The sequence below is a fragment of the Aquila chrysaetos genome, chromosome 25 (assembly GCF_900496995.4).
Source record: "Aquila chrysaetos chrysaetos chromosome 25, bAquChr1.4, whole genome shotgun sequence".
In the NCBI taxonomy this organism is placed as follows: domain Eukaryota; kingdom Metazoa; phylum Chordata; class Aves; order Accipitriformes; family Accipitridae; genus Aquila; species Aquila chrysaetos.
This window is the reverse complement of record NC_044028.1, coordinates 5,738,659-5,766,654: the sequence shown is the minus strand read 5'-3', so window position 1 is coordinate 5,766,654 and position 27,996 is coordinate 5,738,659. Positions and strand designations below refer to the sequence as shown.

At 47.6% G+C, this 27,996-nt stretch overlaps 1 long non-coding RNA gene across 1 annotated transcript; it reads left to right on the top strand.

Moving 5' to 3' along the window:
• The first annotated feature begins 31 nt into the window (after positions 1-31).
• Positions 32-27,996, top strand: LOC115335906. The gene is made up of 3 exons (XR_003921576.1): positions 32-3,068; positions 5,812-5,897; positions 27,856-27,996. It is a non-coding gene; the product is annotated as an uncharacterized LOC115335906 (long non-coding RNA).

Here is a 27,996-nt window from a genome sequence, read left to right as displayed (position 1 = left end):
CACCTTTCAGCAAAGTGGTGGAGGGACTCTACCAAGGTATACAGCGGTTGAGGAACCTCAGCTTTTTGGAAAGTAGTGTGGAGCATCTTCCATGACATGTCCCATTCCAGGACGGTGCCTCAAGTTCTTGTACCCAACCTGGATGGGCAGAGCGTGCTCTCGGATGGATGTGCTGTCCAGAAATTGGCATCCAGGCTTCACACTGCAGTAGCTTAGGCAGAAATGCAGGTCACTGTATCGCAGCCGGTTACAGGACGGGGAGGTGGTACGCTGCTCCGTGGCCTGGTCACTGCTGCTTACAGTGCAGGGCCCTTCAGAACGGTGCTATGTCCTCATTCCTCTGCATGCTTTAAGGGGACATGGCAGGTGTGCAGATGCTTATCCCTGGAAGAAGAAGATCCAAAAGGTTTCTTTCAATAAGCAGGTGTCAAGGTGAACTCAAAGTTGGTTTGTTTTCAGAGTGCCAGCTACTGCTTGTGACGCTGCATCCTCATCCGCTGCCTTTCTGTTTATACCAAATGATGGATGCAGATTTAATCATCTGCCTTGCCAGGACCTGCTGCAGGAGTGATGGTTGCCCACTGTGCTAGGAGCATGTGGGCTGCTTCCCAAGGGAAATTAATGCTTTTAAAGAGACTTTTTGTGTCTCATCAGCTGAATCTGCTTCTCTTTTTCTCTCTGATTTGCTTTGCAAAAACTGTCTGCTTAGCAGATTGGGCAGGCAGCTATAAAAGAGTTGAAATGCTTAATTATTTCCCTGGGCTGTGGATGGTATCAGCGATTAAGGTCCAGGGTCAGACCTTGGGAGGCAGCCTTGTGTTTTGGGCAGACTTCTCTATATCGGCCTTTTACTCTGTTTCTGTCTGAGGCCATCAGCAGGCGTGACTTTTCCCCTCTCTCTCCTTGCTTCCCTAACATCTGTACACATACATCTTCTTGGCATTGCATGCTCTTCCTAGTGAATATACTGTATCAAGCTTTTTAACCTATAAATGAAAGGTAATTGCTAGTAGTTATGCTTGAAAAAAAGGGTTTGTTTCTCATTGTATTCACACCATTCTCCTGTAATTTCTGCAGATATTTGCAGTTTAAATGAGCCTGAAGCCATGATCAGGGTCGTGGTTCTTAGCTCTTTACAGCTTGGGGAAAAAGGAAGTGCCTGTGTCTGAGTCATTATTTAGAACTAATAATAGAAGAATGTTGATCTACTCAGTTTTTTTTCCAGTTACCAGCTAATTGCTGCAAAACAGAAAGATGTTGCAAATCTCGTCTCCTGTAATGAGTAGTCCCAGGAGTCTCTTGGTTCCTGCTACATTTACATTTCTTCAGCGGGTGTTCACCTCACTCTTCAAAGATACAGCATGGATGTTTTCATCTCTTGTCTTTACAAAGTGTTTATTTTTTTCTCTTTTAATTTAAATTTAATTGATATTTAGTATGTGTAGATGTGGGTGGCTGGGACCGTAGCGCAGATAACTGTGCAAACTTCCTTCCAGCTGTTTCCTCTGCACCTCTAGATCTGGTCCTGTCTCTTCCTGCCCCTCTGACCAGTGCTTGGCCAGTGTACCCCGATGATGCCAGCTCGCCCTGCAAACCAGCTGCTGCCTCCTCAACCGCAGTTGTCCTGTGATTCATGGCCATGGCTTGTCCCAGGCAAGAGCCCAGGAGCATCTTTTCAAGGTCACAAGCTGTCAGTCAGTCATCCAGAGCAGAGGAGGAAGGGGTTGCAGAGTGTGACCATCATTTTTGGCAGCAAGGTCCTGGTGGTGCAATTGGCAGAAAAGGTGCAAAATGGCTGCAAATCCTGCACAGCAGCTGCTCCACGTGATGGGAAAGTATCCTCTCCTTATGGCTGCCTTGTAATTTAACGGCAGTAGAAGGAAAAGCCCTCCTTTCCCTTGTGGACATTGGCTAGAGAGGGGAGACTTTGAACACACCAACTTCTCTCCTCTCTTCCCATCCAAAAGTGTGTAAAGGGGGTAAATTCCAGCATTATGTGCTAATACTGCCCTGCATCCCGCTAAGGTCTAAAACACCCCGTGTGCAAGGTTCAGTGAGCTGCCTGCAGGCTGCCTGCGTCCTAATGGCTTCATCAGCCTCCCTAAGAGCTGCAGTCAGGAGAACGTATGGATGGCATAAGGCCACTGAGGGCTCTGTCTTCTATACTTTTCCTTCCTTCACCCCGTTAAGTCCAGCCTTCGCTGACATATAAGACATTTTAAAATTTGTAGACACGTACCCAGCCAACATGCTGGGTGCTGTTGGCTCTCTCCTTGTTTCCCGTTGCCACGCTTCAAAGCACTTGCCGGGAGGAGCAGTAGAGCTCAGATGGAGCAGTGGATAGCTTCTGGGTTCAAAACAGCTTGTTCCTTGCTGCTCTTTTCTTTTGAAGCCCTCCTTCCCCACCCTTCCACCACTGCGAATGTATTGTTAAGAAGTCAAAAGGGATCCAGGCTGCGCTGAGCTTTGTGGTAAGACCACTGGGTTGCCAGAACTGGGACGTAGCCTCTGGCTTTAGGAATGTGCATTTTTTGTGGGTTTCTTGCTCTGTTCTGATGATGTAAAAGTAGGAGGGGGGAGGAGGAAGAGAAGGACAAAGAGTTCAACCAGCCATGCTTCCTTCCTCCCTGGTTTCCTAAAGGAGCTGGAATTTGGTATTTGACAAATAATGACAGAATGATTGGAAAGGGCAGGCAGTATACATCCGTGCTGGCCTGAAGTCAGAAGGGGGCTAAAAATCCTGGCGTGTAGGTGGTTGTGATGCTAGTACTGATTTTATAAGGGGTGGAAAAATGCTTTGAAGCAGCCTATTTGTGTCTGAATAAACCTGACTTTGTCATTTCACGTTCAGCCTGCAAAGTTACGTCCTGTTCCCCTCCTGGCTTGCTTTTCCCTGGGGCTGACCACTTGGCCAAAGTCAGCACGGAGCCTCTAACAAGGCAGAACCAAGGCACAGATACAAAAATAACCCGGGGTTTGACCAAGATGTTTCCAGCCGGGTAGAACTGAGACCAGCTTTAGTGCTCGCTCAGCGTTGGAGCCAAAGTCTTTACACAACCATTGAACAGGTTGGGTCCCTTTCTGTTTGATACCGGATTCACCGCTACGGTGGGACGTGTGTGACCTTGCCCTGCAGCCCCTGTGTCCTCCAGGGAAGGACTGTCAGGCCTCAGAGCTCTTTGCTTTTTGAGCAGTGACATGGCTTTGCCAGCGTACACTGTCCTTAACACATGGGTACCTCTGCATCTCAGTAGTTTTTGCCTTAACCCTTTTATTCTCTTGTGGTTTAGGGGGACAAAATTGTAGACCCATTACCGATGGACAACAAAAATTTGCCCTGGGATAACGTGTGAGATGAAGTGTTTTGGCTGCGTGTTTTGCATCCCTCAAGGTGGCACTGAGAGGATGGAGGGCAGGGGATGAATGGCAGCATTGAAAGGGTGGCGAAGAAAAGCTAGTTTGTTCCTTCTTATGTAAGCTGGACCTTCGCGGCAGCCTGCGGGGAAAGCCGGTGACTTGGCAGGGTGCTGCGTGGCTGTGGTGCGAAACGATGCCAGGGAGGGTGCGGGGTGTGGTGACTTACAAGCAAGTCGTGTTGCTTGAATTTAAGGGCTTGCCCACGCTGGTCTTGCTTGTAAACCTTCTAGTCAAGGGCAGGAAGGGGAAAAAAAAAAAAAAAAAAAAAGGCAGAATTTAATAAAGCCATCGATACCTGGCTGGATGGGGAGAGCGGGTGGCGCTGGGTCTGGAGCAGACATAATGCAGCTCTTCTGCTCTCTCCTCGATGAAATCAAATCGGTGATCTAGCTTGGACTGCGGAGGCTGAGGTTTGCCCTTGCAGGAGCTGGGTAGCGTTTGGCGTGGGTGCTGTGGGAGAGCCCCGTGCCAGGACGGCAGCGATGCTCGGCGGGGCGGCGGGGCTGGCCGAGCCTCTCGCTGCAGTCGCTGTGTCTGTGCGAGGCGCCGGGGGAACCGGGGCCGTGTGGCCGCTCCGCAGTGGCCCATCTGAAACCCATTTTCTGTTCCTGGGCTCTGACAAATGCCGCTGCCGCTCCCCCCAGCCTGGCTCCCGCGGCAGCGGGGGTCTGTCTCTTACAGCCGCTGTCGGCCGCAATTCCCGTCACGGGTGCCCTGTGAAACGATTGAGCAAAGCACAACCAAAACCTGCAGTCAGGTTGTCGCGCTCAAGAAGAGCTTTTATTTGTGCAGCCTGTGTTGCAGGTAGTGCCCGGCCTTTGGGTCGCAAAGGGCTGGACTGTGGGGGGGTGTGAGTACACTTAAAAAGTGAGTGACCCCCCTCCTCCTGCCTGCCGGCTCACTGCTGGCGCTGGGAATCGGGCCCTGCTGCCTTTTCCCTGCAAGACATGAAGCTCCTTTTCCTTCATCTCTTCGCCCTGTCCCCCTGTGTCTAGGACCACCAGTGTCCCCTCAAGTGTCCTGACGTGCCGTGTTGCCTTCCTGTGGGGCTGGCTGCGGTGGCCTGGTGTCCTCCCGGCCCCGCTTTGTCTTTGCTTTTTGTGGTTTTGACTCATTCAGAGATGGCTTAAAATAAAATACTTAAGAAAAAAATAAGTGGAGAAGTTGCAGCGGCTGGTTCCTGTCGGGAGGGAGGTGTGAGATTAGCAGCCTGACCCTTGACAAGGAGGGAGGGAAGTTTCCACACCAAAACCCTCTGGCTGTGGGTTTGGGCACCCTGAGTCGCATCTCTTTGAACTTGGGCCTTTCCTGCTCTTTAATGCTCAGAAAAACCAGCTGCCCCACCTGAAGACCTTGTTTCCTTGCCTTGAGAGGCTTTGGGTCGCAGTCTCAGCTTCTCTTTTGTGCCTTGTTTCTGCCCGGAGGGCAGCCCCTGCCAGCAGCGGGGGGCAATGTTTGCCGGCAGCGGGGTGCAAGGGTTGGGGCTCTCACCATCAACAAAAACTTGGTGAATTCAGGAGCAAACCTGACCCTTGAGGTCCCTCGAGAAAGCTGTTGTGATATTCAATGGGAAGCAATCACCTTCTGCGGGCTTTTTGTTTCTTCAACGTGAGCTGTGCCCACAGGAGGTTTGGAGGTCTCCAGGAGGAACGGTGCCTTGGGTGGGAGTGTTGGAAGACAGGGCTGCAGCATTCGGCAATGAAAGCCATGCAAAACTGCCTCAGTCCAGACTTTTCTTAGCACAGGGTGAGTCTGGAAGCTGTTGGCATGAAAACTCTGTATTGATTCAAGAAGTACGTACCCTTCAGAGAGCTCGAGGGCTTGTACGGGTCCATGGGCAAAACCCAGCTATGGAAATGCACAGAGGTCACGGCTCGCTGTCCTGCTCTGTCCCTGGCTGACTTCCAGGCAGCTCGGGATGCAGCGGAGGCACAGAGCGTGCCATCCCTCTGAACAAAATGTCTTTCTTTATCTTGGAAAATGCTGGGCATCCTTGAGCAGAGGGTGCTCAGCCAGCTAAGATGGCAGTAAGCGTTAGCGGGGCTCTTGCTTTCCACCTAATGAAGGGGTTTGTAATTTTGTCTCAGGTTCTCATCCTCAGACAATGCCAAATCTGGGTGTCAGACTGTACCAGTATCAAAACACTCCTAGCCGTGCCCAAACCATGTGTTAAACAAATGAGGGAGACTTTTTCTGACCCACCAGGCAGTGCCTTCACGAATCCCATGTTTTATCCCCCAGGCAGATGGATCACACGCAGCTTTGGCAAAGCCACATTTTGTGGCAGAGAAGCTGCAGTTTCAGTGTTTATTTCTTTGTCATTGCCGGAATTCAAAATGGATGGAAGAAAATGCCATCAGGATTGACTCTTTGTTTTGTTTGGACCCTGGACAGGTCTCTGTGGAAAACATGGGAGGAGTGCGGGGGACAGAGAAGAGCCAAGAAGACGTGTCAAAAAGACAGCGGCAGCCAACAGAGTGGTCAGTAGGGAGTGGAGCAGGGCTGGGGATGCGTTTCTGAAGGATAAAAAGGGTGGGGGGAGTTGAGGGCATCTACAAAAAAATGGGGATGCTATGGAGTGTGTAAATGCTGAGATGAGCAAGAGGGGCTGCTGAGAAACCAAGTGCCGTCTGCTGCAGCATGGAGACCTGCCCTGTTTGCTTTTCCAGGGGCGGGAGCAGGGGCCAAAGTAGAGGAAAAGAGAAATAATTGAATAATTCAGTGGTGAAAGCATATCAGAATACAGTGGGCAAAATCCGAGGGGTTCTGATACACGATGTGGGGTCAGATTATCTGAAACAGATGTGGCTTCATGAATGGTGGTGGGACTTGTAGGCTTGGACCAAACAAGCAGTCATTTAGAGGAAGACTAAAAGTAGCAGTGGGCTAAGGTGCTCTTTACCTGCGCTGGGAGAGGAAGGCTTGCAGCTTCACCAGCTGTCGGGCTTTGCAAGCAGGGCAACATCCACGGGGGTTGGAAGCGCAGGGGAGATGGTGCCAATGACCTTTCACATGCTATTGGGCACCTCTGTCTGTCTCCAGCTTTTCTCTCTCTCAGCCTTTGCATGCCTTATTGATTTCAGACTCTGTATATTTTGGCTCTTGGGTAAATCAGAACTATTTGTCACCTTGAATGATCATGCTGAGAGTATAAAGCTTTTTACAAAGCCTTCGGTGACCTTTAGCTAATGGGAAATCAATGAACTGAGTGTATATAAGCATTTCCCAAGTGCTGGGTAACGCTGTGCACAGTGGGGACCCACCTTGGCATAACGCGGCTACCCAATAGTAGTCTGGGCATGCAGGTCTTCTGAATGAAGGTTCTTGCATCAGGTCAAGATGACCTAGACTTGTGTTTCTTGATTATCTTTACTTGTGTCATATATTGTGAGTGTGAATGTGTGTGTATGTAAAGTCATGTGTCAGAATCAATTCGTAGTCTGGGCATGCAGGTCTTCTGAATGAAGGTTCTTGCATCAGGTCAAGATGACCTAGACTTGTGTTTCTTGATTATCTTTACTTGTGTCATATATTGTGAGTGTGAATGTGTGTGTATGTAAAGTCATGTGTCAGAATCAATCCACAGTCTTGGGCAGGTGAACACATTTGAAACGTTTAAACAAACTCATAAGTTTTTGATAGGGTGAAATACATGCAAGTTATGGTCTTCCATTTTCTATATGCAGAGGATCATTTTTGTGATTACAATTAGTACGTTGCAATGGATTGTAATTTCTAGGATGGTCGCTCCTCCCTGTTAACACAGTTTTGTTCTTCAGTTCTCCTAAGCAAGCCCCCATGGTGTCCCAGGGATGCTTCTGCTGTGCAACCACCAGGCAAAAGTGGGTGTTATGTTGGGTGTGGGACAGTCAGGCTCTGACAGCAGCTGTGGACATCCCTCTGGCTGTACGTCCCTGAGCCTGCTTGCTTTTTTCCCGTTCTAGCTACCATTAGCAGCCAAAGAGTGAAGCCAGCGCACGCAGACACGGCTGCCATGTACACTGGCCAGTTTTCACTGTGTGGATCCAGGGATTATAGCAAATCCCTGGTGAGAGGGGTGTTTGGGGTTTGTGTGGTCGGGTTTTGGTAGCAGGCAAGGTGGCTCCTATGAGAAGCTGCTAGAAGCCTCCCTGGCTCCAAGTCAGACCTGACTCTGGCCAAGGCCGAGCCCATCAGCGAAGGTGGTAGTGCCTCTGGGAGAACAGATTTATGAACAGAAACCTGCAGCAGAGAGGAGATTGGAATGTGAGGGAAACCCCTGTGCAGATACCGAGGTCAGTGAGGAAAGAAGGGGATGAGGTGCTCCAGGCGCCGGAGCAGAGATTCCCCAGCAGCCCGTGGGGAAGACCATGGTGAGGCAGGCTGTCCCCCTGCAGCCCACGGAGGTCCACGGTGGAGCAGGTGGGTGCCCCCAAAGATGGCTGTGACTCCACGAGAAAGCCTGCGCTGGAGCAGTCTGTGCCTGAAGGACTGCAGCCCACGGAAAGGACCCACGTTGGAGAAGTTCATGAAGGACTGTCTCCTGTGGGAGGGACCCCATGCTGGAGCAGGGGAAGAGTGTGAGGAGTCCTCCCCCTGAGGACGAAGGAGCGGCAGAGACAACGTGTGATGAACTGACCCCAACCTCCATTCCCCGTCCCCCTGCGCCGCTGGGGACGAGGAGGGAGAGAATTTGGGAGTGAAGATGAGCCAGGAAGGTGGTAGGGGTGGGGGAAAGGTGTTTTAAGATTTGGTTTTATTTCCCATTATCCTTGTTTTGATTTGATTGGTAGTAAATTCAATAGATTTTGTTTTTTCCCCAAGTTGAGCCTGTCATTTGCCCGTGCCTATAAGTGGTGAGTGATCCCTCCCTGTCCTTGTCTCGACCCACGAGTGTTTCTTTATATTTTCGCCTCCTCATCCTACCGGGGCCGGGGGGGAGGAGTGAGCGAGCGGCTTCGTGGTGCTTTGTTGCCAGCTGGGCTTAAACCACGACAAGGTGCTGGAAGCTAATCCCTGCTTCAAAATGATGGAATTGGGATCATGTTGGTTTTTCCTCTTCTCATTTAGATGCCTCAAATCTGAGCTTTCTGGATTTCTTGGCTTCTCAAAATAGCATCAGGTTTCCTTCGAAGACCTGCCAGCTGCAACAGAAGAAAGAGTATAGTGTATGGTGGACAGTAAAACTTGTAGCATTATTCCACAGGTACTACTGAATCAAGGCAATTCTCAGATTGATTTTGCATCATATACACAGATTTTCCTGGGGCAAGTGAGGGTGCTAGGAGCCAGCCTGAAAACAAAAGCCCTTTGTAAGACCAGGACAAACCCTGTTTCTGTTCTACCCCACAGCACCAGGTAGAGGCAGAGTAGCTGCATGGTGAGGTCCAATTCACGTACCAAAACTAGGTCAGATTGGGACCAGGTCCCCCAGCGCAGTCATGGCTCCAGGCTACAGCATGATTTCTGGGAGAAAATCTATTTAAAATAAGATGCAAAATGTCTTTCATCAGCAAGTGAGAATGTGAATTCAAGATGTCGAGGCAGGTTCCAGATGCTGTTGCACTTTGCATTTATTACATTTTTTAGAGCTTAGCAAAAGGTCAGTGTGCTTGGATGCAATTCCTGACTTTTGGAAAGTCTGCAGGTTTGGGAGTAATGCTTTTCATTTTATTTGTAATAGGAAAACAGCCTGCTTTCAAAGTTTGCCTTTGGAATTGAGATGCTAGCTGAAATCTAGCTCTTGAGTTTGTCCGTTTAGGCTAAAAAGACAACTAGGGACACGTTTGGTTGGTTGTTTGGGGTTTTTTAGGTTTTTTTCTTTCTTTTTTGTTTTTTTCCTCCAGTATACAGGAAAAAGCTTTCAGTATAGATTAGGTTGCTGTTGTCAGTGTTAGCTTTTTTTCTGGCTGTGCTGATTGGAAGGAAATTTCCAATACAGCTTAGTTGCCAGAAACAGATTCTTTGCTGGAACATTTTGGTTAAAATATTCTGACTTGCTCCTTGCAGTGATGCCGTTTAGCGCGAGAACACACGGCAATTGGCTGCTTTGTTCTTAACTCTGAGTTTGAAATTTTCTTTATTTTTGTTGCAGTTGTTTTGCTGGTGTTTGCTTTGGACACACCTGTTATCATACTAGAGAGATTGTGATGCCACTCAGATGTCGAAAAGCAAAGTCTTTCTGTAGGATCCTTTCTTGGCCGTTCTGTAGACCTGTGTAGCACTGGGAGCTGAGAGCAATGGCAGGAGGAATCCCATCAGGATGGAGTTAATATGCTGGTGAAGGACCAACATGTGAGCAAGGCACTGGAGACAACCTGGTTTTTCTCTCATCTCCTGATCTTCTTCCTTCTGGGAGTAAGACACTACGTATTTGCCTCGAGGATGTCATTTAGTGCCTTCCCAGTAAAAATGGGGAAACTACACGTGTTTGGCTTGATGAGCCTGACCCTGGCAAGGCATTTGTGAGGCCATTGTGCTACTGCAGCTCACTGACCCGCAGCTGCAAGGCTTGACAGCGTGGCGCCGAGACATCGCTCTTCTCAGCCCTTTTTAGACAGTTACCCAGAGATAGCATGAGCTGGATTTGGATTTGTTTTTCTTCTTTTCTTGTTTGGTCAAAAGCAACGGGGGATATTTCCCCCCTGAAAGAACAGCAGTGTTTGGTTTGAGAAAGGATGAGGTCAAGAAAAGGCAGGAAAAGGCTGTCTCATTGTGTTTTCGGTTACTTGATTGCTTTTTTGCACCTGCACCAGACTTCCACTGGTGAGAACTGGGGCTTTGCTGGGCTCCCAGAACGGTGCTGTCAGAGAGGAAACGTCTTCCGTTCCCCAGTCGCGTCCTGTGTTTTCCTTCTCACTCTGTCATCGCTTCACAGAGTAAAATCCCGAGCTCACATCAATCCCTCCAAGGTCTCTGGAGCAGCTCGGAGTGGGCGGCTGTGTCTGCAGAGCGCACCGTAGTGCCGGGCAGGCACTGGCTCCATCCCAAAAGTGATGGAGCTGAAATTAGCTCCTCAGCAGGATTTTTCTGGCTCGGAGCTCTATCACAGCTATACCATTTCTACTTCTGCACTTAGCCTGGAGATGGTTTTGCCTCGTGTGCTGTAAAACTGCCTTTAGGATCATGGCATTGGCATAAGCAACTGGGGTTGAATTTACGGGAAGGTAAAGCTGTCTTCTTCAGCAAATGCAGCCACCACCTGGCACATAACTTCTGTGCCTTCCTAAACACACTGTGGCACAGAAGGGGAAGAAAAACCCAGGATTAGCTGCATCAAATCTTTAGGTGTCTTGACTCACGTCAATGGGACTTCATTCCCTATGTCTGGGAAAGTGCTAATTCTTAGGCTTCTTGTTTCAGAAACAAAAAGAAAAGAATCAGAAAAGAGCTGGGGTGATGGACAGAGAGCGTTTTCCCTTCACCCCTTGCTAGGGACGTGGAGGGAGATTAGCACACGTGCAAGGTCTCGGGCCAGGCTGCAGAGGAGGTCAGCTCTGGGATTTGTACCCATGCAAGGTCAGCCCCATCCCCTGCGGGCTCCTGCTTTCTGATGGACAGGCAGGGCAGCCAGATGCCGTAACAGCAACGTGGGTTTTTTGCTGTGCAGCACAGGCTTGTCACGAGTTTGGGCTGGAAGGCTGGAAGGCTGCAAGGCTTTTAACACTTTGACATTTACACAGCCACCCACCCTTGTACTCCAGGAGAGTGGTAAATCACCAGCAGCGAAGGGATTAACGGGCAGGTGATTTTAAGGGCTCCCTTCCCATTAGGGACATACCTCCTGTTTTTCTCCAGTAAATTTTCTCTCTGCAAATGCAGAGAGATTTTGATTTAAGAATAAAAAATTTGGAAGGAAGAATAAAAGAATTTTAAGAATAAAATATTTCTTTTAAGAAAAGAAGGAAAAAAAAATTAAGAATAAAAAAGAATGAAGAAGGAAACAGAATTGACAGGTCACATTTCTGGGCTGTTTCAATAGCAGTTTAATACAAATAAATTCCTGTGTGTGAATGTCTTGGAGCTGCCTTTGCATTGCCTTTCCCAAGAGCAGAGAGCACCAGGAATGCAGCTGTATCCAAGGGCTGGGATATATGACTAAGAGGTCAAGGTGAAGGGTTTTCCATTCTTAGTTCTGCAACTGGGTCACCCTCTGATCTCCAGTGAGTCACTTATCTGCTGATGCCTCCAGTTTTCCTGAGGTTACAACTACTAAGTTGTTTCTAAGGATTCGGAAATGAAATGCCAGACAGATACAGAGAATTACAGAAAACACGTTTTAGGTTAATGGCTGCAACAATGAAATGGTTTCAGTTATTTACTACCCCAGGCTGTGGTTACATGGCAAGTTAAGTGAACAATCAGGTTACTGCTGTGGCGCCTGTAGGGAGGTATTGACCCATTAAAAATCTTATTTTGCTGGACACCTTGTACAGAGGTTTTAGTTTATGCTAGTTATCCTTAATCTAAATCATGCGTATTTGGTAGTTTAGTGTGCTGCAGTTGGATCCTTTCCTGTTGTGTTTTTCAGGGATGTGTGGTACGTGCCTTGTATTAGCTCCAGAGCACTGTACCCAAGATTTTGTGCATGCAATAGTCTCTGGATTTTAATAACTTACTGGGCAGGTCGATGGTAAGTTGACAGCTGTCTAGTCCTATTGGCACCTCTTTGGTTTTATTTTGACTTAGGAAACTGCAGTGTGAAGCAGCCTTTTTTCCTGCCAAATAATTTTTTTCCTAGGGTGTTTTTTTTTTTCTTTTCCTATTCCTGCTTTAACTTTGCCTGCTCTGCCTATTTTAAAGGATGAAGTAGGCTAGCCCCTGTTCTCCTTCCCTGCTCCCACACAGGCACCTTTTGAAGAGTACCACAGCCTCAGTTTTGCAGTCTGTGCAGTTTGAATGTGTTAGATACTCTGGTCTCTAACACCAGCTATTAGGGCTGTGTTTAGTCTAGCAGTATTTGAGATTATATGCGAGCTGGTGGAGCTGGGAGAGGACTTTAGAAATGCTGGAGAAGAAAAGTTATTCCAAGAAACCGATATACCCTCAGGAGCCCCAGGAGCAGCAAGAGAGAGAATAGAAATAGGTTATCTAAAGCCCAGGCAAATAAAATATTCTTATTATAACTCCATGGGCAGTATGCCAGTTCTCTGTAAGCAATATTTCTCTTTGCATCTTGCTTTGCCAGTTAATTGGACATCTATTATTTCATGATTTCAGCAGGAAACATAGCCTGAGTGATGACTTTGGTACCCAGCCCAGTGCTACTGTGCACTTTCTGAGCCCTGAATTGTGGAAACGCTTCCAGTCAGTCTCTGCTCCTTCTCCAAATGTGTATGTGAATTGTCAGTGCTGCTTGGTGACATTTTCTAGGGATGGCGGTTCTGCGACACGCTTCTCCAGCAGACAGCTCTCTCCCTGATGTTCAGGGCCCTGTAAGGATGGAGGGTGGGGGCAGCTCCTCCTTCCCCATCTCCTGCTCCTCTCCCTGCCTGGGGACCAGTTTTGCGGCTCCCTTGGGGACATCGGGGCGGCTGGAGGACAGAGCCACACGCCACATGCAGGGATGTGGCAGCCCAGGGCCGGTCCCCCAATGCCCCGTTCCCTCTGCCAGACTATTCTAGCCACAGTTACATCTAGAAGCATCGGTGGAAGCAGGTAACTTTAAGCTGATACAACTTCTTTAATTTTTTTTCAAGATCCTGATTTTGTAAACAAGTTTATTTACCCTTCCCGCCCGACTCTGGCGTTATCCACACACAGTCAGGGAACAGACCGGAGTCTGAGCACAGTCATAGCTGCCTGCCCGGATGCTCCTAATGAATTGTTTGCAGACAAGCTTCAGACCTGCAATTACTCGCAGAAATTATTCAGCAAATAGTTTTGAATAATGAATCCCTTTGAGAAATTTGAGTTGTTTTGCAGGCAGATTCCAGACAGAGAACATGCTCAGAAGTCGTAGCTTTTAATACATTTTCCCCTCTATTTGCCAGGCTGTGGAGTTGGCATAGCATCCTTTTCGGATACCTTCGCGTAGGATTAAACCTCCACCAGACATGTGTGATGCAGGCTGAGAGTGCCCACTCGAGACTCTCCTGCCTGATAGAGCTACAGGCACCCTGTGCCCCCAAGTCCCCCCACTTTCCCTCCTCGATAGGGGCCTCGGTTGCTGTTTTTCCAGTCCAGCTTCCCTGGAGTGAGGCAGCGGGGATGTCTTCGCTTATAGATGCTACTGGCAGTGCAGAGCATCAAGGGTTGGAGAGCTGGGCCCTGCCTGGTGTCACCCCTTTTGGCCAATATTGCCTCTGTGACCTGCAAAATCGGCACCTTAAATTGCCGTGGGGCCTTTGAGCAAAGGAGCTGTTGAAGTGCAAAGAGTCAGGAGAGGTCTGGGTGAGAATTTGACATCTTGCGAGCTAAAAGAAGAGGAGAAAGCAGTTTGTGAGGTCAAGTTTCTGTGGGTTTGTTCCAGCTCCCGCCCACCAGACAGTGAAACACGGTGTGTGATGTTTTAGAGCTGGGGGATGGAGAGCTTTTGGCAAGGAAGGCAGAAATTACTGACACCACTTTGTGAGCTGAGGCTGCTCGGTCCCCGAGTCCTGTCGAGGAGCTGATTACTGTGGAATAAGAAGATGGCACTTGCCAGCAGGGAATCCTGAGGGCAAGGAGCTGAGGACCTGGCTTTTTTTTTGGCAAGTGGCTTTCAGTTACCTGCTCTGGACCCTGCAACTGGCCAAAGCGGTGGATGCTATAGGAAGGACAGGGCAGAATCTGGTAAGCGCACTGGTAAGTGAAGGGTATAGGTCCTGGGGTGAAGAGGAGACTTCAGCCTGGCAGCACAGTAACCTGATGGTTAAATATTGGGGCCTGTCACTTACATGGCCCTAAATCTTCTGTATCTGATTTTACAGACCAGGGCAAGGCTCTGGCACCAAAGGGGAGAGGAGACGTGATTCCCACCAAGAGATCTGGTTGGGAGATGCATTTGGGGTAAGGCTCGGGGTGTGGTTCAGATGGCCCCCGTGCACATGCAAGAAGGAGCAGTGGGAATCTCCCCTTCATGAGACAAACCCTTCAGGGTCAGGCTGCATCCATGGGGCCAGGGACCCTTCAGGGCAAAGGAGAAAGATTTGGGAGGTTGTGATGTGTGTCCTCTCCTCCACACGTGGTCCTGTCCCCCACAGTCAAGGGATGGAGGTCCATAAAAACAGAGGTGGCATTGCCACAGCAACAGTGTTTGTGCGTCCTCACTCAGTGCCCCACGGGACGGATCTCCAGGTTATCTTCCACTTACCCGTGAGCAACCATTGAACCAGGGCTGGTTTCCAGCCCTCCCAGGGATTTGCCTTAGTGAACGCAGCAGCTGCACTTTTTCCACCCCAAAGGGGATGTGGGAGGGGGAGGAGAGGGGAAAGTCAAAGATGGCATGGAGAGGTGTGGGGGAACCATGCTGCCAAAATGGTCCGTTCTTCATTTTGGAGCTGCTGAAGGGAGAGGCCGGCGCTGCTGCCCGTGCAAAAAGCTTGTGGATGTCCATGGACCACATGCCGCACGTTTGCTTCTCCCGTGCCCGTCGCAAGGAGCCAGTGTATGTTTGTAAATAGATAGGCTCTGCTCTAATCCAGCACCGTTGTTTGCATATTTGAAGCACTATGGCCGCAATCTGTCAGCGGGAGAGCAGCGGCAAAGGAAACAGCTTTAGACGCTCGTACGCAAATACCTCCACCTGAAGGTAGGATGGGAATACAAATTAATTCGTGTCTCTGTGGGGCTCTATGCATTTAGACTTGCAAATTCTGCATTTTCAGCTGCGTTTGAAAAACACCCCAAAGCTCCCACAGCCCCTTCCGAAGGGGCCGAGATAGGAAATTCCCTTTCTCGGGATGTTTTGCCACCTAGTGCCCGGCTGGGAAATCTCAGCCGGCAGCCTGCTGTGGGCAAAGCTAGGGCCTTGCGGAGGTAAAAGCACCGGGGATGACTTTTTTTAGGAGAGCATAAATATTTTAGGAGGACAAAGTGATGCAGGAGCCTAGATTTTGGGAATTCTGTGGGAGAGACTCATTGGTAGCCAACAGCGCTTATTGGTATCTCATTTCTGACAGCAAACCTCAAAATCTTAAATTGTTCCACTGCTGTCATTCCTGTTGCATCTCTGAAAAGGCAGTGGTGGAAAGTGTGAAGAAAGCAGAGGAGCAAAGACCTGCTGACCTGGGGGATGAGTAGAACAAAGGGCGGTAGAGTTGGATGTGAACAGAAATGGCAGAAAGGACAGGAAAGAGCTGGGAGAACATCAGGCAAGGAAACAAGTTGCACCAGTCATTGGTCTGGGTCTGTCTTGGTTCCCTCATCCTTCAGACAGCAGCTCGCGCCTGCTCTCCAAGTGTGTTGTAGATCTGGAGCTGATGGTGGGGCTGAAGCTCTGAAGAGGAAGCCCTCTGCCTTGTTTTCAACTGGCCAAGAGCACCTCACTGCTGTTCCCCTGCTGCACAGGAGATGCTTGAAGAGATGCTGGTGATGGGCGAGTCCTGTCTGTGTGTAGCAGGCAGGATATTTGTCAAATAGCAAGGGAGAGCAACGACACTACTGACCCAGACAGACCCAATACCAGAACAAACTCCCTGTCTTCCTGGAAGGCAAATAATACTAGCTGGGAAGCCAGAACCATGATGGTTTCTCTCTCTCTCTCATTGCTATGACAGTTTGCAGATAATGGAGAAATGCCCTGTTGGTGGAAAGGGTGAGGAGGCAGAAGATAGAGATGGAGCTTAAGAATAAAAAATAAGCACAGCCTGCCAGAGCATCCTATTTGTCCATTAGTCAGCTCTTTCATTTGCCATGTGTCCTATAGCCAAGGCATGAGCAGCACATACAGCCACTTCTGGCATGGGGATTTGGGATCTCTCACCATCACCAGGTTTCACTGGGAAAGGGGGACTTGGAGAGCCACTGTCAGAGGTAAATTCCTGCTGCTATGAGATGCAGCCTTAAAATGGCACTTGGAAACTGCTGAGGAGCAAACATCACAGTGCCTGGGCAATGGCTTGGTGCTTTTCCTAGCCAGGAGCTGACTTAGGAGAGAAAGTCCTGTCCTAAAGAAGCCTCCCACAAGCATCCTGCCTGCATCTGGAGGATGTTCCTGGAGAGACAGGCACCCAAACTGGGTGCTTTTCTGTCCGGGGGACCAGGCTGCCCAACTCTGGCATTAGCTAGCATCATCACGGCATTGGGCGCTGTGGCTAGTTCAACAGCAAGGATGGGCAATCGCGTGCGTGTTCTTCTGCTGCGTTGTATTTGTGCTGCCAGGTAATCTGGTGCTGCATGCACCCGATACGACCAAACACTTTGTGCTCACAAGGATCAGATTTTCAAAGCTGTTAGCTTTTATCCTAAATATGCCAATAGGTGACTAATGGCTTCTAAGTGGACTATGCTCTAACAAACCTGAGACGTACAAAGGGGCTGAGAAAAGACAGGAGAAGGCTCAGGGCTTTGTATCATTTTTAAAAAAGCTGCAACTCTCAAGTGTTTTGAAAGAATATGTTTAAAGTCTAATATTCCTTTCTAATGAAAAGAAAAACCTGAAAGAAGTACCTGAAATATTTCAATTACTTTATCGATTGGTATTATAAAGTATATGTCACTAAACCGTGTTCTGTTGTGGTTCTGCAGCAACTGATAAACAGCATCCTTGGCAAGTGTTTTCACAAGCCCCTTCTTTATATTCCTCTAGTCTGCAAAATGCAGGTCGGTGGAGTTCAGCTTACCCCTATCTATTTATCTTAAAAGCAAAGTACAAAAATATCACTGTAGCAGACACACGAATCATCTCAAGTAGTATCCTGATGGTCTTAAAAATAGAAATAAAAAATTACAGAACATGGTCATCATCAATGGCTGGAACAAAAATAGAACCATTGCTACACACGGTTTTTTTTTAAATTATTTTGCAAGTTTTAAGCTCATACAAAATCCAGTTTTTCTGTTTGCTTTAAAAGCTCAGGTATCGGGGGAGCCTAGGTCAGAGCAAAGACAAGGCCTTTCTCCCCATAAATGAAAGTTGATGTAAGTAACAAAATCCATGTCTCTGACCTGTGAAAGACACCAAGCTGGTGCATGGGGAGGAAGCTACAGTTCAAAATCACCATCAGAAAATCTTTTCCAAATTGTTTTCTCTCCAGCTGGAAAATGTGGTGAAATCCAGACTTTTCTCACGCCTTGCAAAAATTGGTGGTTGAAGTAGCTCACCTATAAATAATTTAAGTTCCACTTATATGGAACGAAGATTCCAGTATCTCATCAGGTCATCATAAAGACCATCAACAACTTGTATCCTGTTTCATCACAAATCCCTGTGGAAATCCCCTTTTTTTCCTTGAGATGCAGTGCTGTAGTCTTGATGTGAGCAGGCGTGGGATGCAGGGCAGCAATTCTGCTGAGGCATCAACTAGATTTCAAAGCTGAATTCTAAAAAAAAACCCTCTCAATTTGTCTATCTGAGATATGTTACAGAAACATGGGAATTAAATTTAATGGCCTTTCTTTGTAGAGTCCAGAGACTCAGTAATTTTAATGCTGGATTCTTTTCAAGCTGATTTTTAATTTGACATTACTTGTTAAATTGGGTTGCTTACAGAATGGCTGCATGGTACAATTTAGGGATGGGCTAGGAATCCTGGGCTGTTTCCTACGGAGATGGAACAAGACAAAATACAATGAACCACCATTTAAGATATCCCAGAATTCACTTTCAGGACACGAGTGTCTCTAGGGCACAGTGACATGCCCAACTGCCATGGAGACCTGGTCATAAAAGTACTAATAGCTCCTCAGTAGTCTAATGAGGTATCGCATTGGAGCAGCAGACCTAGGAAAATGCATGACTTCCTATTCATTTCATATCATCTTAAGGATCTCTGGACCAACTATGTCATGGAGAAGTTTATTACTTCTTCAAGAGCCACAGAATCTGTGATGGTGGAGATTAAATGCAGATATCAAACGTTCCAGGCATATACCCGAAAGCAGTCTTGTGAAAAACTTGGATTAGCGTCAAGCAATTTAACAGAGGACTATACCAAACTGGCATCTTCTTGTTACGATTGCTTCTAACTTTACCTTACTCAACGACTAGCACAGTGCATAATTCTCTAGGAGCAAGGTGCGAGTGTTTGGGAAATCTTTATATAGTCTATGAAACCTGGAAGGAAAAGATTAAGGCTCTGCATTCTTGATAAGAATACTGTGAGGTCTACTTCTATTGATGAAGCTGCTTTTGAAGAGAGCAGAGGTGAATTCCATGCCCTGCAGAGCTGGAATGCCTGGGAGATCAGGGCTTGGGAGGAGGACTTTTGTTGGAAATCCATGCTTACCTTGGGGATGTGGGGCAGCAAGGGCATGGGTGGCCACCTCTATGACATGGTGGAGGGGCTGGGTGCTTTCATGCCTGCCAAAGATGAGGCCTGGAGCCACCAAAGAGCACAAGGATTAGGCAGGTTGGAAGCCAGTGACATCAACTGAGGGCGAGTCCAGCACGGAGGCTTTTATAAAGGTGTTGTGTATACTGTATGCTTTAATTTAAACCCTTCTTCTGAATTGGCTCCTCACCCTTTCCAATGTGTGGATTGAAAGAGAACTAGTTCAAAAGCAGTTACCTAACATTTCTGTTGGATTTAGGTTTATATTTCTTGGATGTAGGAGGAGAAATGTGCATGCAGCATTTCCTAGTTAAAAGCTAGCATGCTGTTCATGTGTTCTCACCGGAAAGAAAATACATGTATCCTACTTTGCTATTTTATTTGAAGACTACAGAAAGAAAGAGCCTGTGGAAGAGGGTCTCTCACCTGTTTGCAGAAGACTCTGTGAGATGGAGCCAGTAGCTCTTCTGGATTTTGCAGATGCTTTTGTGCATCTTGCACATCAACAGTCCAACGTTACAGTCCGACCCTGTTCTGCATTCACTTGTGTCTGTCCGATACCACAAATGATTCCGATTTCAATTCCTCCACTTCTCAGCTCTTTCTGTTGACACCCAGTAGATGGTGCCACCATGTAGTGCATTTGTTCGAGCGGGTTCTTATCGGAGGCTATTTATGTTTGCTTCAAGGACTGCACATGTCATGACCCAGCAGAATTCCTTCCTTCCCCCTCTATAAAGAGATTTTTCCCCAGGTCTTGAATATGACCCCAGAAGGCATTTATACCTTTAAATGATCCCTATTTTCCTCAGGCCATCTAATTAGCATCATTTTTACAGTATAAATATTTAGAAAAAAAGGCCAAATTGTGATCATTCATTTTTAAATTTCTATAATTTCACTGGCTTTTCATGGTTTTTGAGTAAAATTCAGTGCTCAGATTTTGTATTGGGCCAGAAGCTACTGTTAGAAAAACTCTATGAAGCAAGTGGTTCTGGAGAAGCAATGTTGTGAGTGAGTGCTCAGCATCCTCGGTCACATCTTGACGAGAGTCTTAGGTCTCCATTTTCAGACTCCTTAGCAGCATATTTGCAGCCGCTGAGAGATTCACCGTTGGTTTTATCTCTGGCCAGGCTGGAAGTCATAGCAGCTAATTTCTTGTAACCAGAGCTGACAGCAAAGAAACAAATGGTGACCTCCATTTCTGGCTTAGATATCTTCTGCTGCATCAGCCCCAGAATGAGAATACCTTCTGTGTAGCACAAATGCTTTGATAATTCAGGCTGTCAGCTTGTCTGCAAAAGGCAGAAAAGAAGATATGAGAGAAGGCTTCCCTGTGGCCAAAACACAATACTTCATTTCTGATCCTTTGTTGGCTTTTTTGTTGGAAGTTTCACCTGTGGAGCATTTGGGTTTTCTGGGTCTCAAAGCATGGCTTTCCTTTAGCAGGCTGTTTAAATATTTACATTCTCTGCCCTTCCCATCCCACCATACTTCAAATCAGAGAAGGGAACATTTATCCACATGCAGACTGGAAGATGCTTTGTCTGAGCGAGTAACAAATATTTGCAGTTTAATAAAGACTGGAGCTTTCAGTCTTTGGGAACATGTATTTCAGGCTCAATTTGGAATAGGTGATGAGGTGATTACTAAACCCTGGTTGCCATGGGGAAGGGAGGAGGGTGATAGCTTTTTGATTGAAGAAACTGAGAGGTACCTAGAGTAACTTATTACTAATATACGCTCAAGGTGCACTTGGCATTAATGCATCTTACGGGGAGCAGCAGTCAGTTTTCCTGACATCTAAGGAGTCAGCTTTAGCAACATTAGTTATTGATGCTGAAGGTCAGCTTTTCATGACTGGCCATTCCTTGTAACGTCCCTCGAATTTTGTGCGGCTGTGGGAGTGATTCCCGTGAGGGTGGTTGATTGAATTTGTGAGCGGTTCGGGGGTGCTCACAAATCAAGCAGACAGCTGGCCACCTACAAACAGGCACTTTAGCAGCACAAAGCGTCAGTACGAAATGGAAACTGGAGTCTGAGGGCTTCCTAATAAGTCAGATTATCGAGCCAGCATGCTGGAGAGCAGCTCCTGCCTTAAAATTCAAAGAGCTTAGAAGGAAAGCTGTACAGTGTTGGGGCTGTTCCTGGGGTGCAAAGATGCCCCAGCTGAGCCGTGTGTTTGTGTTTTGGTGCTTGGAGCACAAGGAAGAGGCTGGCTCCTTGATTAGATACACCAGGCTTGACTATCTGCTGGTGCTGAGAGGTACTGAGCACCTCCATCCTTTCCTACCGCCCATCTCCTGCAGAGCGTGGCTGAGGGCTGCTCTTGGTGTCTTGTTTCTCTCTGAAAATGGGAAATGAAAATTTGGGGTGCAACCATTGAAAATATGGGCTAACTCCTGCCTTCTTTACCGGTTGTCCCCCCACTATTTCTGTGGGGCTCCTGCACCACACGCAGGTAACAAGCCAGCCTGTTTGCCCTGGGTCACTGTGGGTTTTCCACCTTACACTTTTTCTCTGCTTAGTGCTTCTCATATTGGAAACAGCCCCGAAGTAGCCAGAGTCTTTGGAATGACACTTAATTCTCTTATCATCGTCCTTAATGATCAGACAGTGGTGGAGACACATCACCGTAATTGTGTTTGTCTCCTTCACTGGCTTTTCCTTGTAAATTTGGTCCTTGCATTTGTTTCTGGATGGCAGATGTGTTAATGGCTGGGTAGTTTGAATGTGTTTATCTTTTGTGTGCTGTGTATTTTGGATATAGAAGGAGTGAGAAGAGATAAGCACGTAGAAACCACTTCTGCATTTATGCCAGTAGTTCAAAGATTATAAATATATATGAGAGAGTTTCCGTGATTATGAGTATATTTTAATGTTTTGTTTAATGCATTGACTCTCTGGGGACAAGACAAGAGAAAACCTCATTTGTATAATTTAAACAGCTAGCAATAAAAATAGGAGCAAAGAAAGGACAAATTAAATAACCATGCTTTCAAATGTATGCAGATAGCATTTCCTTTGAGGACCCAGTCCTTGCAACGGAGTCTGTACAGCTCCAGCCTGTCCTTTCCTGGACCAAAGCCTTGGGATGTGGAGCCTGTGGGATCAGACTCCTGGCATCTCCTCGGGGATGGCAGGAGGGAAGTCAAGTCCCAGCTCACGCGGTGGCACAAGGGAGGCATGGGGAGAGTTGTTTGGCATTTTCCATTTGAGGGGACCATGGAAAGGACAGCAGGGACTGCCAAAGGCAGTCGTCCTCCCCTTCCCCTGGGTGGACGGCAGACCATCACGTACTAAGGGAAGAGGCATATAGGATAAGACAAATTCATGTAGTTCCCATGTTGGCTATCTGGTTCTTGAAGCAGCTCCTACTAGCAGAGGAGGTACAGACGTGTGCTCACCTAAGGTTACTTAATTTATGTTTTTTTCTTGCTGCTTCACAGTCTATGCTGTTTTCAGCTCTGTGTCCAGCTCTTCCTTCAGAGTCACACTCCGTAATCTCAACCCTTTATTTGCAGATTTCTCTTATTCCAGCACAGCACGCCAAGGAAGAATAATAAAAAATGCTTAACTTTTCTCACAGTTGAGAAAGGACTTGGGGAAAAAAAAACAACAATAATCTATCAAAACATTTCCCATGGGCAAAGGCTGCTTGACCGAACACGCTCAGGCTTATCAGCAAAAATGAAATGCTACTTTTCTCTTCCTCACTCCTTTTGAGTTCTTCTCACCAGCAGAGCACAACTCTGCTCCCACAAGGCAGGATATGGACCTTCATCAGAAAGTGCCATGCCCTGAGGATTTCCTCCAGTGACTTCCAGTTGCCAACATGAGAAGAGTCTATGGGTTATGAGCCACAATTCCATGCTACAACAGCAGGCAGCAAAGAATGTGGCTGGTTGCCTGTGTTTTTTTAACAGCTTCAGGTCTGCAGTTAAGAAATGTAAGGTCTTGCTGTCAGGTTGCATTGTACCCTTGCAGCCAACCGAACCTGGAGCGAGGAGCTTTCCCCGTGTCCTGGCAGTGTCTCTTGGCTTCCCTTGGCAGTGGGCATGGAGGAAGGGGAGCTGCTCCGTTACCACTGCCAAGACCCCTGCACCCATCGCTGCCCCCCATTTTCCCAAGTTTCACTTTTTGCTTGATGGAGCAAAAGACTGGGGAAAGAATTTGCTGTTGCTGGGAGTTCTGGCTTCCAGTTCTGGCACCGTGCCTTGACGAAAAGCTTCGCTGTTTCCATGACAATTTTGGCAGCTTTCTGGCTTCGGGGCTGTCCTGCCTGGACTTCAGGAAGGGAACTGGAGAGATGAGATCAAGAAGAGTATTTTGTTATTTTACTTGAGAGCAAAGACTTTCCCACCCGACACAGCCTTCCTGCACTGTACTTGCAGATGCGGACATGTGGCTGCTGTAAATGTGTTTTTCTTCTGGGACCTGTGTCTGTGTAGATCCATTTCACTCCCCACAGTCGGTCCTGTTTGACATGATATTGGTTAAGCCATGAATTTCCATTCACAGCCTGCTGGTCACACAGATATTCACTGATTTTTGGAGGGACCAAGTTTTGAACTTGATATACCTATACCATTATTGGCTAGGGAGTACACTTACATGTAAGTATTCCTTATTTCTGAAGTATACAAGAAAAGCCCATATAGATGGAAACCTATTTATTCCTCATTATCTTAATTTTCACTGCAAGAGGCTGCACATCATCAGGCTGCTGCGTTGTTCCCAGCAAATGGCAGCCTCAGGAAGGGGCTTAATACTCCTTGCAGCAAATTGCTGGAGGACTCCCTGGAGGATACAGCTGCCTCTTTGGGCCCCTGAGGGTCTGTGTGGAACAAGCAGATGGCTGAAAAATATCCAACCTTGAGACTTGAAGGTAACCTGAAAACATTAGTGAGAAATTCACCTTTCTGCAGGGAGAAAAATGAATACGTTGCAGCTCAGACCTCTTGGAAAGATCTAATGTGGTATTTATTTCAGATGTAAATTTGACTATATAAAAATGACACCTTTGTACTCGGCCTCTGGTGCTGGATCCAGCTCTGACTTGTAAATTAGGAGTAGATCCATTAAGTCAATGGAATGACAGCAGCTGCTGTGACAGCAGCCTCACCTTGACAGTATTTAATTCACTGTGGGGTTCACTCTACTATCCTTCTGGTATAAATAAGAAGAAACAGCCGAAGTCAACAGTTGTGGAGAGGGAATGAAAGAGAAGCAGGATCTGCATGCTTTCAGGCAGCAGATAACCTGGGCACACTCCCCTGCCCAGGTGAGGCACCATCCCCACCGCCTCGCCGGGCACTCGGGAACCATGCTGGAGCGATGGCATCAAAAATGTTTTTGCACAAACTCTTGATCATCCTTTCATGTTGATGCATAGATGTACCTCTGCACCTCTCCCCGATGTGCCAGGGTCACCACGTGGACCTCGTGGGGCTGCTCGTCCCACCCCGGCCTGTTTCTCCTCCTGCTCGCAGAGGAGTGGACTGCAGCTTTGCCCCTGCCACGAAGATTTAGAAGGAGGATTTTTGATACTTTTCCCATTGCACATCTTTTTCTTGATGCATTTCTGCCAGAGGCCGTGTTATGTCGTTAGCTTTTGAAGGAGAACATCCCATGCTTCGTGGAGACTTTATGAGCCAGCCCACTCCAAATACTGATCCGCACTGCGAGGCTATGCAGGAACTTCTTGTTTTCTCCTATGCTACCCAGAGCCCAGAATAACAGTCTGAAAAAGCAGAAGTGCTGGATGGAGCCTTAGGAAATCTGGGTTCAGGTCTCAGCTGAGGGAGGCAATTAGGGAGGTTACACAGCCACTCAGCAATTACGCTGACATCTCAGGTGCAGGTACCACTTACCTGCTGCTGGTTGTGCACGTTCGTGCTGGAAATGGTCTTCCTCCAGGCACATGGCTTTGTGAGATCCTTGGGCTGTCTCTGGTAATGATTGCTGCAGATTTAATAGTGTTATTAGTTTAGCCAGTCAGACCTTTATCAGAAGAGATTAGCAGGTGTGTGACAGCTTTAATATCCTTGGCAGCTCTATTTCTTCCCCAGTAATTGCCTTAAGATGGTTCTATTTCACTGTCTGGATTTTCTTTCAATCCCCTTTTTACTTTTTAGCTTATTTCCTGAATGTTTTGCCACATTTTCCTTCCTCGCACCGAGAAATAGCAGCTCATGACTTGTGAGCACCTGGTAATGGGATACATCTGCCTAAAGACTCATTCATACAGCTCTTTAATTCAGCAGCTCCATTCTCGTGGTGAATGGCTGAGGAGAGGAAAGCAAGGGCTGACTGAAAACACATCAAGTGGAAAATGAAGAAAGGCAAAGACTATGCGGCACCTGGGGTGGCAGCATGTCCATGCAGCCACCCAGAGACGCCGGAGCATCACCGGCTCATGGTCGGCAGATCCTCGCAGCCGCTTTCCGCAAGTTCGGCCTCGCTGCAGTGATTAGAAATGAGATTAGTTCAATCTCCCCAGCCTGCACCGGCCAAATGCAACAGATCTCCAGGCTGCGGCCAAGCCTGTTTCATGGAGCACAGGAGCCAGTCTGGGAATCCTCCTCGGTGGCTCTGCTCGAGGACATCGTCCTTGGTGTTTGGAGGTACGGAGCTGAGAGACTCAGCTTGGCCAGGCACCGAACAGCCAGCTCTGGCAGGGGCAGGGGAAGGCCAAGCTGCCAGGCAGCCAGGACAGCGAGAGCCAGCCCGTCAGCAGTGCTGACTGCTCGCTTCTCTGCAAGTTGGACCCAGAGAGCCTGGCAGAGCGCTGCGGCTGGGAAACGCCTGCCTGATTAAGGAATGATTAAAGTTTGGTGATTTTATCCTGTAGTGCACACAGCATTTTGTGCTCCACAGTATCTGTCTGTTATCACAAAAACTCACAGAAGCAGGGGTAAGGCATATGGGGACAAGCTGTTAATTCCTGGATCTTTCAGGTGTGGAAATATTTCATGTGTATTTTTAAAAATAAAGTCTCCTCGGGTAATTTCCCCTCCAGTTTGCAATATAAACCAGCTGTCTTAGGGTGCAGTGAGGTAAGAGGGAAAAGGTTGGGCATAGAAAACATTTAAAATCAAAGGTCACACTGCAGCTCCATGAGACTTCTCCTTCCCCGTGTGGTGAGGATAATCACAAGGCAATCAGTGCCCCTGCTCTGGCAGTCCTGAGCCAGCTCTTTACCAGTGTGCTCAGGCACTGATTTCTTCAGGGGGTTTCTTGCAATCAGCAAGAGACGCCAAACAGGAAAACTCTGGTGTAGATTCCTCACTTGGAAAAATGTTCTTTGCAAGCGCTGCATCCATCTTTATTGCTGAAATGTTTTAAAATTATTATTTGAATAAAATATTAATGAAAGAATTGAATTATATGACTGCCTCACAACCTTTAGTGAGTAGGAACCCCTGTAAGGTAGAAAGCAACATCCTTCCCTCTCCAGATCCGGCACTTATCCTAGTGTGGCTCCTCCTCTGCCCCAGACCAGGTTTTCCCAGTTGTTTCAAGCTAAGAGTGAAAAAATCCCTAAATCAGGGCAGCCAGGATCCTTCATCATGGGCTGGGAGGGAAGCTTGGGGGTGGGCAGTCGCATGAGACTGCATTGACTTTACAGCTGCGTTGTGTCAGTTCTGAGTCCTGGGACTTTGCCTAAAGATCTTTAGCAGGCAGAGAAGGCAACTACTGCAATTCCTGTGCCCCTGGGGCTGACCTAACCAGCAGTCATTCATTCCCAGAAAGTCTGGGAAAGTCTTCTATGATCCCCATATGTGCCAGGCAAGCAGTACTTACCTGGAGGCTGACTTTCCCAGAGGGCTCCAGCGATCTCTTTGGTTGTACCTGCTCATAGCTGCTCTTTTATTTGTTCTTCTAGCAGCCACCAGTGATTTATTTTCATGCTGAATATAATCACAAAGGTAAACTGAGCTGTGCTGATTTTTTCCTAGAAAATTCACACTGTTAGTTCTCTGGTTCTTTACAACAGGGGCATCACAACGCACTGGAAACCCAGGCAGCTCCTGTGCTCTCCCCATTCTTTTAGATATTTCAAGTCAGGAGAGCTCAGGTGTTTGTGTATGGGATGTGCTGTGGTGGGAGAAGTGCGGGAGGAGACACAGGAACCGTGCTGGGGGCTGCTGGTGTTGCAGATAACTCACCAGCCAGCTTCCATCCTAGTTTGAATCCCAGCATCAAGAAGTATAATATGTAAAATACCAACAGGCAGGAGTTTCATTTTGGAGGACATTCTTCTTTCTGGGATGCTCCGGGTTGTTGCAGTGAAGGTGCTGACCCACCGAGAGGGCTGATGAATATTAGAAGAGGGATGGATCTGTTATTTCTGTTGTGTTGCACTGGAGTGGGCACCATGCACCATCCGCTGGGACTGCTCAGCTCTCACTCTGCAAGTGACTGCGTGAGCATTTCTCAGCCTGCACTGTGTCAGCGTTAATGTGTCCTACCTCCAGATGACTGTGTCCTGCAAAGTTTTACTCTTGATCAAATTATGCTAGGTCTGAAATCATCCCCTGCTCTCCCGCTTTAAAACGGCTAATATGGAGGGTTTTTTTGCATAGGAACGTATGAACAAGGGTACCGAATAGACCAAACGATGCTCAGCCCAGCATCCTGCTCCCAGTGGTGGCCAGTAAGACGTGTCCTGAGAAGGAGCAAGAGTGGAAGTTATAGGTTATGTACCCAATGCCCTCTAAGCCAGAAATTGCATCGTTGTTTTTAATAGCCCTTGATGGTCCTTTCTGCTGTGACCAGTCCAGTCTCCTCCTGAACCCTTTTTATTGCTTTCGGCCCTCACCACCTCCTCTGCCTGTGAGCTCAGTGGCTGCCACAGTGTGAGAAAAGGTGCTGCCTTGCCCTTACACATGCAATCTAATCATTTCACTGGCTTCCCCTGAGTATTTTATTATAAGAATCAGTGAGTCATCATTCTCCATACAAGAGCTACATAACAGTCATGATAGTATGTACCTCTATGCTACCTTGTACGAAAGATTATCTCTTTTTTTCGTCTCTTCAGTGGTTCACAGGCAGAAAATAAACCTGTAGCATCTTTGAGACAATACTGACAGAACAAGAACAGATGATGGAATATTCCCAGAGAGAGTTACCGAACAGCAACTCTCTAAGTCCTTACCACATTCAAGGGATTCAAGTAAAG